The sequence below is a fragment of the Paroedura picta genome, chromosome 15, assembly GCF_049243985.1.
Source record: "Paroedura picta isolate Pp20150507F chromosome 15, Ppicta_v3.0, whole genome shotgun sequence".
In the NCBI taxonomy this organism is placed as follows: domain Eukaryota; kingdom Metazoa; phylum Chordata; class Lepidosauria; order Squamata; family Gekkonidae; genus Paroedura; species Paroedura picta.
In genome coordinates this window covers 29,216,792-29,230,397 of record NC_135383.1, presented here as the reverse complement: position 1 = coordinate 29,230,397, position 13,606 = coordinate 29,216,792, and the positions used below count along the sequence as shown (strand labels likewise).

At 45.4% G+C, this 13,606-nt stretch overlaps 1 long non-coding RNA gene across 1 annotated transcript in view; it reads left to right on the top strand.

Annotated features, from left to right (window-relative positions):
• The first annotated feature begins 881 nt into the window (after nt 1–881).
• LOC143824584 (uncharacterized) overlaps nt 882–13,606 on the top strand; it is a 33,390-nt gene continuing 20,665 nt past the window's right edge. Inside the window, exon 1 of the long non-coding RNA XR_013226802.1 lies at nt 882–1,183. This is a non-coding gene — a long non-coding RNA (uncharacterized LOC143824584). The remainder of the gene's footprint in view (nt 1,184–13,606) is intronic.

The window sequence follows — 13,606 nt, the reverse complement described above, 5'->3', positions numbered from 1 at the left end:
ACCGGCCGGCTCTTCCATCCACTTGCCGGCTGCAGGTCTTCCAGTGTGGGCGCGGGGCAACGTACGAGCGGGCCCTCACAACCCCCCAGCCTGGCCTCCGTCTCCGCGTGGCAGCGGCGCCAGGTCTGGGGCCATCCCTCTTCTCCTTGGTTCAGCCGTGGCCGAAGATCTTGCTGCTCCTCCGCGCTGCCAGCCAGTGCCTCCAGCTCAACAGGCTCCCTGCCCTCAGGCAGTGGCTCCTGGTGTGGCGGTTCTTTGTGACCACCAGTCGCTCCTCCGGCCTCCTCCTCTTCCTCGTGGTCAGGGCCCACCAGAAGAGTGATTGCAGCCCTCTCTGGGGGGATGGCCGCGGTCCGCCTTAGCTCAGCCAAGAACCGACGGGCCATCTGCTGGGAGTCCTCACCTAGCTCGCTGATCACGGTAGTGAGCCATGCGCCCATGCAGCCCACCTGGTTGTGGAGGTCCAGCACCTACTCATCAAATTTGCAGATTACACCTCCAGCGTGGTCGTCGAACCGGGACACTCCCCGTCTCTCGGTGACATGCCACTCCAAGAAGAACTGGGGAGCATCTGCATGGTGGATCGGGCCCTGGAGCCCAACGGCGTCAGCATCAGTCCTCCTCGGCTCGAGGAGTCCCCCAGGTCGAGGGGACCGAGCACCCCGAGGTCCCCGTCAGGGCCCCCAGTCGTCTCATCCTCCTCGTCTGGGATTTTGCTTAGAAAGGTGCCCCCTCCGTACACGGATGTCGATGAATTTGCAGAGCTCTGCCAGTTCCACGGGGCTCATATTGTACAGTTGCGCCTTAGGGAGGGTAGCTTCAGGCACAAGTTCAATGGTGCAATCCTTAGGACAGTGTGGGGGCAGTTGGTCACACTCCTCTGAAAACGCCTCGGCTAAGTCCCTATGACCCACCTTTGATCTAATTTGTAACAACTCTGTTTTGTCTCCGCCTTCTGCAAGGCTGTTAGGGTGGAAGAGATAAGACCGCTCTGCTGGGAACATCAGGGGAAGGCAAAGGGAGGTTGGACATGAAGGTTTTATGTCGATAGGTTCAGAGTGCATGCGAAATATACAGCAGGCTGGGTTCAAAGGGGCATGAGGAATGCCGGAATGCCAGGCAATCTGGAGGCATGAATCGAGGTTCATGATACACACAAGACTTCAGTGAACAGCGGTTACAGGTAAATGAAACCTCGTTTTCTCCCGCCACCCAGTTCTACCACCTCATGCTTACTGGATGACTGCAGTTAGCACAGCATTAAATTCCTGTGACACTGAATGAAATTGATTACAAATGTACACTAAAAGTGCTAAAACAACAGATGAGTCTGCAGATCAGCCAGGAGATGGTGATCCCAGGGCTGTTTTACGTGGTCACACGTGACATGTGTAGGCTTGGAGTGGGTGCTGAATACTAGTGCAAGGATGCTGGATATCCAGCATGAGTGTTGGGTGGTATAAAAATTAAAGAATGCTTTTGTGTATTCCACCTAGACTCACAGAACGGAAGATGATGTTGATGTGTTCAGGACCATCACAAATGCTCCCCTTCCCCACCAACCAATGACATGCTAACACATCTGGCCCACATACTTTCCAAAAAGATCTCAGTAAAGTATGCTTTTGTCTCATGGGTGGTCCAGAAATCTCCACTCTGTATTGGAACCAAATGCAGGTACAAATTGTCCTCAATGTTCAAAGGACAGTTAGTTAGTGGGTACCAGGCTATGGTTCATGGCTTTGAGGGGATGATTGGACAGCTTGGGCCTTTTCATCCAAGTGATAAAAATGTGGAAACTATTAGGCAATGCACTTCAATGTTTCTCAGCAGTCAAGTTGTCATAGGCATAGCTGGATACACCTCAGTAGATGGTGCTACTTTACAGGCTATGTGGCCATGTTCCAACTGTCTGAATTTGGTGCCTCAGAGCAGAGCGAGATTGGATACTGAGATTTCCCCCCCCCCATACACACGCACCCCAATTGTCCCAGTGGTGGTTATTCCTAAACAGGATTGGGGGCTTGTGCTACCACTTACAAAGAGAAGAAAACACATGAGAGTTTGAGAGTCTGCATCACTCTGCTTTGCTCCAGCACTATTGGCACAGTGTATAGCTCATTGGCTTGCCCCAGAAGTAGAAGGATGATAAAGTATGCAGTATAAGCATTCATAGAATCATAGAGTTGGAAGGGACCATACAAGCCATCTAGTCCAACCCCCTGTTCAACGCAGGATCAGCCCAAAGCATCCTAAAGCATCTAAAAAAACTGTGTATCCAACCTTTGCTTGAAGACTTCCAGTGAGGGGGAGCTCACCACCTCCTTAGGCAGCCTATTCCACTGCTGAACTACTCTGACTATGAAAATTTTTTTCCTGATATCTAGCCTATATTGTTGTACTTGTAGTTTAAACTAGAGATCCCCAACCTGTGGGCCACGGACCACATGGTGTCCATCGACTAATTGGAGGTGGGCCCCGAAGGACGCCTTCTCCCCCCCCCCCCGGCCCTTTACTTCATCCCCCCTGGCCCTTTACAACATACTTCGGGTGTGATTGTCTCCCATCACTCCCAGATGGAACTATCTCGTTGCAGAGAAACAAGCTCAGGGTTCCCATTGATTTGTCATTGTCATGACTTAAAATTTCCATGAAAATAAAATGTTCCTTATGTTCATTGTTGTGGCGGGTCTGTATCTTATTTTGAAGGGATGTTTAAACATTACCATAGCGATCAGAGAGCGTTAGGGCAGTGGTTGAGAGTAGAGGAATAAACTACCCCCCACACACCGGGCTGCAGTAAAATTGTCAAGCGTTGAGTGGTCCCTGGTGATAAATAGGTTGGGGACCACTGGTTTAAACCCATTACTGAGTGTCCTCTCCTCTGCAGCCAACGGAAACAGCATCCTGCCCTCCTCCAAGTGACACCCTTTCAAATACTTAAAGAGGGCTATCGTGTCCCCTCTCAACCTCCTTTTCTCCAGGCTGAACATTCCCAAGTCCCGCAACCAATCTTCATAGGGCTTGGTCCCTTGGCCCCAGATCATCCTCGTCGCTCTCCTCTGTACCCTTTCAATTTTATCTATGTTCTTCTTGAAGTGAGGCCTCCAGAACTGCACACAGGACTCCAGGTGTGGTCTGACCAGTATACCAGTATATACAATGGGACTATGACATCTTGTGATTTTGATGTGATGCCCCTGTGATACAGCCCAAAATGGCATTCACCTTTTTTACTGCTGCATCACACTGCCTGCTGATGTTTAGCTTACAATCAACAAGTACCCCAAGGTCTCGTTCACATACAGTTTTACCTAGAAGCGTATCCCCCATCCATTAGGCATGCTTTTCATTTTTCTGACCCAGATGCAAAACTTTACACTTATCTTTATTAAATTGCATCTTGTTCTCATTTGCCCATTTTTCCGAATTTCCACGATCCAGCAAACTGGATCCAGCAAAAAGGAATCCAGGTTGGTCTGACAGGACCGGTTGGAGACAAATCCATGCTGACTTCCTTGGATCACCAAATTGTCCTCCAGATGTTTGCAGATCGCTCCCTTTAATATCTGCTCCATTATCTTCCCCACAACAGAGGTCAGACTCACTGGTCTGTAGTTTCCTGGGTCATCCTTCCTCCCTTTTTTGAAGATCGGAATAACGTTTGCTCTCTTCCAGTCCTCCGGGACATCTCCAGTCCTTAAAGAGGTTCCAAAGATGATGGACAAGGGTTCTGCAAGTTCTCCGGAAAGTTCTTTGAGCACTCTCAGGTGCATTTCATCCAGCCCGAGGGATTTGAACTTCAAGCATATGGGGACTCTGGGGGATAGAGGGAGGGGTGATACTGTAACTACTAGTATTATGTTTTGTACTTTTTCTATATATCTATATAAAATAAAAATTTATATTAAAAAAGAAAACAATGACCCGTAAAAGGATTCAGATGCCTTTATACTAATGCCCGAAGCATGGGCAATAAGAAGGAAGAGCTGGAACTTCTCATGCTGATGGAATGATTCTCATGACTGGCATGTAATAGTGGATGGATATGAACTGTTCAGAAAAAACAGAATAGATCAAAGAGGTGGAGGAGTGGAACTGTATGTGAGGAAAGGGCTTACCTGTCAGGAAATCCTTGTGAAGGAGAGTATATCTAGTGGAAAGCATCTGGGTGAAAATAAGCGAGGGGAAAACAAACTGTGTGGTGGTTGGTGTCTGCTACTGACCGCCTGACCAACGAGAGGATGTGGATGCTGCACTTTGTGAGCAGCTTGAGAAAATATCCAAGCGGCAGGACCTTGTCATCATGGGTGACTTCAGTTTCCCAGATGTGTGCTGGGAAACAAACTCTGTAAAGCGTCCTCAGTCATGCAACTTTCTGACCTGCCTGGCTGACAATTTCATTTATCAAATGGTAGATGAACCCACAAGAGGTTCAGCCATACTGGACCTAATACTGACCAACAGGCAAGAGTTGGTGGATGAGGTGAAGGAGGTGGGGACCCTAGGGGGAAGTGACCATGTTCTCTCTGAATGAGAGAACTGCACTCAAAAAGTTGTTGTCAGTGGTGTTTCGTCAGACTGGAGGGAGGTGAGTACCTCAGGGCTCGGGGCTCGTTCGGGTACCTTTTAACATATTTATTAATGATCTAGATGAGGGGGTGGGGGGACTACTCATCAAATTTGCAGATGACACCGAATTGGGAGGATTGGCAAATACTTCAGAAGATAGAGTTCAACGAGGTCTGAACACAATGGAAAAATTAGACGTAGATAAGATTGAAAGAATCTTACATAACAGAACAGATCTTAGAATGATAAAACAAGCCATAAAGTATTATGGGAGCATCTTAACTAAGACTCTGGTGACAATAGTTACGTTTGGGTGTCTGTCGGAGAACAGAAATTGCAAGGTCAAAGACTTATTTACATAAGATTAGGTTCTCAGCACAGCAACAAAACTGTCATCTAACAGCAGTCTAACAAAATATGTGAAATACAATTAGGACAGCTAGAGCCACTTGGACAAAGTCTCACACGGTATGAAATGTGATTAAATCTTCTTTCTAGGACCTTTGAGGGAAAGGCATTCACCCATGCAAGGAACAAAGTTCTTCTTTGAAATGGGGTGTCACATAAATGTAAATATTGGGGTATGAAGTCCCTCTGCAGGAGATTCCTAAAAATGTTGGAGTGCAGACTCGGGACTGAAGAAGGCATGAGTTTTAAATGCATTTTTCATTATATATCAAGATATATAATTTCTGTTCCGCCACTCCCAAAAACTGGCTCATGGCGGTTCGCAAACAGTACCAATAAAATACTCCCAAAAAACAATTAAACAATATAAAATATAAATACAGATACAAGATGGCAGAATTTAAAAAGATTCCCCATATTTTCAGGCATCAATGTTGCCATGAGGTGGAATTGTTGGGGGTGCAGTGGAACCAATCAGGAAAGCAGAGTTGTGACCCAGCTGCTCTGGGGTGGGAGGCAATTTCAAAAAAACAAACAGAACGTTTCCTGTTCTAAAACCTAGGCCTCATTCTTCCCAAGGATGCTGTTGCATTGCATGTGAGCTCTGCGGGGGATGGTGGCAGCATGCCATCCAATGCCCCTGGCTGCAGACCTGTTATGGATCTTGACCAATCTTTCTCTTCATTCAGAGATAAGTGATCTTGTAATGTCCCGCAGAACACTTATCTCCGATAATGTGAGAGAGCATTGTGTGACTGGCAATGTCTGCAGTGAAACCAGGGTTTCCAACCTTTAGATGGTAGCTATAGATTTCCTGGGGTTGTGAGAGACTTTGATTGTAAATAAGTAAATTCTTTGAATTAACGTTTCTTTATCAGGAATGCAAGCATCTACTTTGAAGGCATAGTTGGAACTGGCTCACAAAGCATAGGGTAGGCAATGTAGGGGCTTGAGGGGGACTCCCCCTCCCCTGGGAACTCGAACCAGACACAGTTCAAAACAATTTATAATATGGAGATAATGATCCAGGCATCAAGGGACGGGAAGACATGGGAACTAAGGAAACCAAACAGGGAGGGAAATAGAGGACAATAAGGAAGAGGAGGTGAGGAATGTTTGGGGAGGTTGGTATGCATAAAATACAACAGCAAGAAATCAACCTTGAGGTGTCAAATGAAAGCATCTGGATTACATCTGAGCAAATGTCAGGTTAGATGGACATACTAAATCTCAGCAGAGATATAATCATGGGAGAAATACATGTGGGTTTCTGACAGGTTATAACTTCTCTCCAGAAGATAGAGATCATTCCTCTCCCCAAATTCTGTCCTCTTTAGCCCCAGGTAGTTTCAACTTGAAGCTGGCAATTCTAGGTAGAGCACCTTGATATTTATTGCTTGCATAAAGTCAGGTCAGCCATAGGATAAGTCTCAGATCTTGAAATCATTATGTACAAAGGTGGTTTTTGTTAGGTTTGGTTTTTACAAACATTATTTTAATTCTCTTGCCTATCTTCAAGCTGTATTGATATTAAGGTGAAATGTGCATAAACCTGGCTTTGTGCCAGACCACACTCATTGCACAGTAAATCCCAGTTAGCAACTAATTCTAGTTACATAAAAGAGTGCGGTTTAAATGTAGTTCCCTCCCCCCATACGCAGGCACACCAAGAATGGAAATTGATACTGCTACTGACCCTGGACAGACTTGATAACTGGAGTGGGGAGCAGTGTGTCTGAATACCCTTTTCCGTTTTGTGCTCCATGTTAGCATTTCTGGATTCAAGCAACTTTTCTGCAGTTTTGCAGCCCTGCTTAGGCAGCAGCCAGTTGCTGTTTTCATCTGAAGAGAGCATGAGGAGCCAGATACCCAACTTGAATTAGTATAAAGGTGGTTTGTGACTTGGCACTGTGTTTTTGTCTCCATTGTATCTTGGATTTTCCTGGTTAAGCACAGAGATGGTGTCTTGGATCGTATCTCCTGTCCCCACAATACAGAGTGATCTTTCTCTTCTGAGCACATCGTCAGAGTTACAGGAACAGAATAAAATGTTTCCTTTCACCTTATTCTCCAAGAAATCCAGAATCAACTTTTAGAATGGAAAGTAGAGAATGTGATAGTTCCCAGGTTACAATGACTTAGAAAAACAGACCCCCCTGAAGCAACGGCCTTGTTTGCAACAGGAAGGCAGTGGATGCTCGTGATGACCAATGGAGGGGTGTGGAAAGGTCTAAAACATTCTACCCCCCCCCAACTCTTGTCTGCTGCCTTTTGCTGTTTGCAATAATGAGGATATTGTGTTGTCTTTAATATAGATATCCATTCCCCATCACCTGTGTAATAAATGGCTCAGGGTGCATGCTTATTACCGGATACTTTATGCAGGCCTCCAGACAGGCATCTCTTATCTCCCCCCACAACTCCCTCCTCCTGTGAGTCTGAGCGATGCACTGTCTGTCTGTAATTACTGTTCTATCATTGTCTTAGTGTGGAAACATCTGGTGTCCCAGCAATCCTCTCCCTTCCCCGCAAATGCACTATTTCTTCTGAGATATTCATGGAACACAGTGACCTTCTCTTTTCTGCAGCACCTCATGCACCTCATGGTGTGCACAGCTGTTTTCCTCAAATTCCAATTGCTTTGCCATCCACCTTGATCTTTTTCCATCAGCTTCTTCCTCACATTCAAAATTTTGCTCATCTGCTTACCAAATCAATGCAGCCTCTTCTGTCACTAAGCAGCGTCAGGCATGCTGGCTTGGAATTGTTCTGCTGATGGTCCCTTGCATCGCTGAAATTTATTTTCTGGCACACACTTGCATTAATTAGTCTTCTGTTGTAATATTTGGACTAATTCTCTTGGCCTTTTCATCCTGGTGGCCTTGCCATCTCCTTCTTTCCTCAAGACTTCCCTTCTTACCCCTCCCCCCAATTAACGAGGAGATAAATGATTAATGCCCCTTTTCTGTTCACTTATGATGATGAAGAAGGAGAAGAAGAAGGAGAAGAGTTGGTTCTTAGATGCCGCTTTTCCCTACCCGAAGGAGGCTCAAAGCGGCTTACAGTCACCTTCCCTTTCCTCTCCCCACAACAGACACCCTGTGAGGTGGGTGAGGCTGAGAGAGCCCTGATATCACTGCCCGGTCAGAACAGTTTTATCAGTGCCGTGGCAAGCCCTGACTGACTTGTCTCTTTGACTGGTCTTAATAAAAGATATTAGGCAGATTTTGATTTTATATCTAAGTCTGCATGGAAAGGACATTCTGTTTTCTGTCTCTGATATTGGCAAGCAAACTTGAGATTCAAGTAACTTAGGATGAGTGGGGGGGTGTCTGGTCTGGGCTTGTGGGTTGCTTCTGACACACACACCTGTTCTGGGGCTCCCGTTCCTTGCCTCCACTCCATCCTGGCCTGAAGGTTCCCCCCACGTCCTCCTTGCTCCCTCCCCACTCCCTGCTGTCTCTCAGATACACTCACACACACACACACACACACACAGACTGCTTCCTCCCTCACCCCACTTTCTCCTCCCTTCTCCCTCCTTCCCTTTGGTATTGAACTTTTTGAACAATTGCTGCACTTTTCCACCCTGATAGAGTTACCAACAGATCTAGAGAAAAACATATTGCCCTTGAACTGAATGGAATAATGGAATGTTATTTCTCAGGTGGTATTTTTACCTCCATGCCATGAAAAGCTACAACATCCATTTCTGCACATTCTGAAGACACACTAACAACCCTGTTACTCTAGAGGTAGCCCATAATGGAAGGGTGCCTCACACAGAGAACAGAAACCAGCCTGGCAGAGACTGACTATGGAGTCAGTAGGGCCTCTCAACAAACCTAGGAAGCCAGGCCAGGTCTACGTTATCTAAATTATCCCCCCCCCAGCCAAAGACCATTAGACTATCTACAGGAAAGGTAATATCCCTTCAAGGTACTAACTGCAACTTCTTTTGTCTCTCTTGTCCAGTGTAATTTCTGTCTAGCACCATCTCTTATCCCCAGTCCTTCCTGATAAAACAAAGACAGGGCCATTAGCCACACATTACACCTAGCTAAGGTATTGTTCTACTTGATGAGATTACTCCGCACCTCCCACTCTAGTGACCTCACAGTTCAAACCCACCTATCAGGTACTCATATTATCACCAATCAACAATCACGGACCTCCTAGTGGGCAGTCTCTGGGGCTGACCTGGGAATTTCAAACACTATATCAAGCCTTGCGCACACCCTGTGTGTGTGTGTGTGTGTGCGTGCGTGTGTGTGTGCTGTTCTCTCCACACCCGGCATCCTGTCCACCCCTGATGTCATGAACCCTGTGTCTGGGCTGCTTGGATCCAAGAAAGGTGTAGTATCTTGAACTTGTCCCCTGTAGAACTTTGTGTATGTATGTTTTTGCTTCTGTGTGTGTTTTGCATGTATCCCAATATTTTTCCCAAATAAATCCCCTTAGTGTAAGCTATTGTCTTCTTCATTTAAGAAGGGTTTCTTCCATGGAAAGGACCCCTTAAAATTGGTAGTAAAGATCCTGCGTTACCCAGCCTCTTGCTATATTCATAATTCCCCAGCAATTTGGGTAACAACCCCAATAGTGTAACCTGAGATGGTGGGTCCCAAGATTAATCCTTGTGGTACCTTGTGGTACACCTTAAACTTAAACAAAGAAACAATCTCCCTTCAGGCATGGCAGATTTTAACAAATGTATGTTGTGCAGAGTCCCGTGGTCAGAGACTCTTAAAGAGATGGGAGTCCAAGAGGGCTGGAAGTTATTTAAAAGTTGAATACTGAAGGCTCAATCATAAACAATTCCCTTGAGAAGAAAAATGGAAACCAAGGTGGCTCCATAAGCAGCTGTCAAATGATTTGCGGAATAAAAAAGAGTCATTTAGGAAATGAAAGGAAGGCCTTATTACTAAGGATGAGTATAAACAAATAACCAATGATTGTAGGGATAGTGTTAGAAAAGCTAAAGCTCAATATGAGCTTCTGTTAGCAAGAAATGCTAAACATAGCAAAAGTGGTTTCTTTAGTTGTATTTCAAGTAAGAAAAAGAGTGGGGATACCGTAGGACCACTGCAAGGACAAGAAAGTGAAATTATAACAGATGATGAAGAGAGGGCTTAACTCTTAACTCCTATTTCTCCTCAGTCTTCTCTTATGAGGGAAATAGTGCTCAATGTGGCAAAAACATATCACAGCAGGGGATGGGAATGGTGGCCTAGGATCACTGTGGGGGCAGTCTATAAACACCTAGTTTCTTTAAATGAAACAAAGTCTTCTGGGCCGGATGTAATCTCTGAGCCTCTGTCCATTATTTTTACACTTCTTGGAGAACACCTGAGGTGCCAGATTACTGGAGGTGGGCAAATGTTGTCTCCATCTTCAAGAAAGGGAGAAGATCCAGGTAACTACCGACCCGTCAGATTGATATCTGTGGCTGGAAAAATTTTGGAACAAATCATCAAACAGTTGGTCCTTGAGCAGCTGGAACACAGAGCTGTGATTTCTAAGCACAGATTTTGCAAAAACAAGTCACGTCAGATCAACATTTCTTTTTTTTGAGAAAGTAGTCACATTGCTGGATCAAGGGAATGCTGTGGACATAGTTTATCTGGATGTCAGTAAAGCTTTTGATAAGGTTCCACATGATATTCTTGTTGACAAGTTGGTAAAATGAGATATGGATCCTAATTCTGTCTGGTGGATCGATAACGTTGACAGATTGTACCCAGAGGATACTTGTTAATGGTTCAGCATCCTCTTGGAGAAGAGTGAAAAGAGGAGTACCCCATGGATCTATCCTGGACCCTGTTTCATTCGACATAAATGATTTGGATGAGTGGCTACTTATTAATTTTGCAGACAATACTCAATGTGTGAAAAGGACCAAGAAGTCTTGGTAGAGCATGCATTGAACATGATTCAGCAGTGTGACTTGGTGCTTAAAAAGGCAAATGGGATTTTGGGCTGTATCAAATGTGTCCAGATCACCAGAGGTACCGCTGTACTCTGCTCTGATTCAACTTCACTTGGAATACTGTGTTCAGTTTTCAGCACCACAGTTGGGATGTAGACAAACTGGAGTGTGTCCAGAGGAGGGCCAGGCATTTTTCCATCTTCGCCAAGCCCGGCTACTAGCGCCCTACCTGTCCCCCGAACACCTGGCCACTGTGATCCATGCAACGGTCACCTCCAGATTAGATTTCTGTAACTCGCTCTACGCGGGCCTATCCCTGTCTCTGATCCGGAAACTCCAGCTGGTACAAAATGCAGCCGCTAGGGTCCTCACTGGCACACCTTGGAGGGCCCACATCCAGCCTGTGCTGAGGCAGCTGCACTGGTTACCAATTGCTCTCCGGATCCGGTTCAAGGTTCTGGTTCTAACCTTTAAGGCTTTACGCGGGCTGGGACCCACATACCTGAGGGACCGCCTAGTGCCCTATGCCCCCCGCAGGGCTCTGCGCTCTGCGAGTGAGAATCTTCTGGTCGTTCCCGGCCCTAGGGAAGCACGCCTAGCCTCGACCAGGGCCAGGGCCTTTTCGGTCGTGGCCCCCACCTGGTGGAATGAGCTCCCGGGTGAGCTGCGGGCCCTGCGGGACCCTTTAACATTCCGCAGGGCCTGCAAGACGGAGCTCTTCTGCCAGGTCTATGGTTGAGGCTGGGGCTGCCGGGGTACATCGACTGCTCTCCCCCAGGCTTCTTGAACATCGTTGACCTCCTTCTCCTCCACCCCCCCCTTTTTTAGGAATGGGGGTAGGAAGGGGATCTTATTATTGTGCTGCCATGTTGTGACATTTTAAAGTCTTTTAATGGGAGTTTTAATGGGTTTTTTAAGACATTGTAACCCGCCGCGAGCCATTTGGGAGTGGCGGGAAATAAATCGAAATAATAATAATAATAATAATAACAAAGATGGTGAGGGAGTTGGAGACCAAGACAGATCACAGGAGGTGACTTTACTCTGCTCTGGTTCAGCCTCACTTGGAGTACTGTGTTCAGTTTTGATCACCCCAATTGAAGAGGGATGTTTGCTAACTAGAACTTGTCCAGAGGAGGGCAACCAAGATGGTGAGGGGTTTGGAGACCAAGACGTATGAAGAAAGGTTGGGGGAGCTTGGACTTTTTAACTTGGAGAGGAGATGACTGAGAGGGGATCTGATAACCATCTTCAAGTATTTAATAGGCTCTTGCCCCAGAGGGATGGACCAGAACCAATTGGATGAAATCAATTCAAAAGAAATTCTGTCTAAACTTCTGGTAGAAGTTCCTGACAGAGTGGTTTTTCAGTGGAACAGGCTTCCTTGGGAGGTGGTGGGTTCTCCATCTTTGGAGATTTTTAAACAGGCGCAGGAGAGCCATCTGACAGAGAGGCTGAGTCTGTGGAGGTTCAAGGAGGTGGCAGGTTACAGTGGATGAGTGATAAGGTTGAGAGAGTCTTGCATAGTGAAGGGGTTGGACTAGATGACCCAGGAGGTACCTTCCAACTCTATGATTCTATGATGCTATGATTCTATGATGATACATGGAGTGGGAGGAACAAATTGTTTGGGGTCATTTATTAATGATATTGTGCATATGTAAGTAAGTAAGTAAATTCTTTATTAGCGTGATAAAAGGGATAAGAGAATTAATAAAACCATTACAGACATGTAAAAATCAGAGGACAATAATAAAATTAATAGAACCATTATAATAGCATATAAATTATGAGAGTAAACAATTATCAACTTTCAAGTTTAGCTAGACGCGTCCTAATAGCAGCTGACAGAAACTTTGCCACCCCCTCAATCAACACAGGGTTCTGGCTGTCCATTAAAAGCAAGACTTTGGCCTGGTCAGAAGACCTGGCACACCTAGTTAAGAAAAAGGATAAAAATTTGACTCGAATCCCTTCATAAAATGGACAGTATAATAGAACATGCAAGACAGATTCAATACAATTCAATTCACATGGACAAATTCTATTTTCATAGGGAACATTATTGAGTCTCCCAGTTAGCAATGCAGAGGGTAAAACATTTAACCTCGCTAGCATAAAAGCCCTTCTCCATTGTGGATTAATTAATTGATAAAAATACAGAGCTGTAGACTCCAGTCTAGGTCGAATTCCTATGCTAAGTGGGGAGCATGTTTTATCAGCTGCACTAGTTAATTCTTGTAGTTCAATATCCAGAATTCTACACTTAATTTTCCTATAAGCAGACCTGAATGAATCTAAATATAGGGTGTCCAAAGCTATTCCGATGGTTCTGATTTTATGTTCAACCATTTCTATCCAATTGGATTGGTTTTCTGTGAGCATTAAATATGTAAGGGCTTGTTGTTTCCAAGCTAAAAAGCAAGCGAAGCCAGAATTTAATGGTTATCAACCAGGCTTTGGTAGCCAAACGTATTTGATTAAGTTCCAGACATAACGCTGCGTATGGTACACAGTTTGGAACACCTAAAATCTTTCGCAGAAAGTTAGATTGCAGGACTTCAAGATCATGATTAAGTGCATTAATCCATATTGGAATTCCATATAGCAGATGGGGGCAAGATTTAGCATTAAAAACCCTTAGTGCTGCGGGCACATATTGATCTCCTTTTGTGTAGAAGAACCGAACTACTGCCTGAG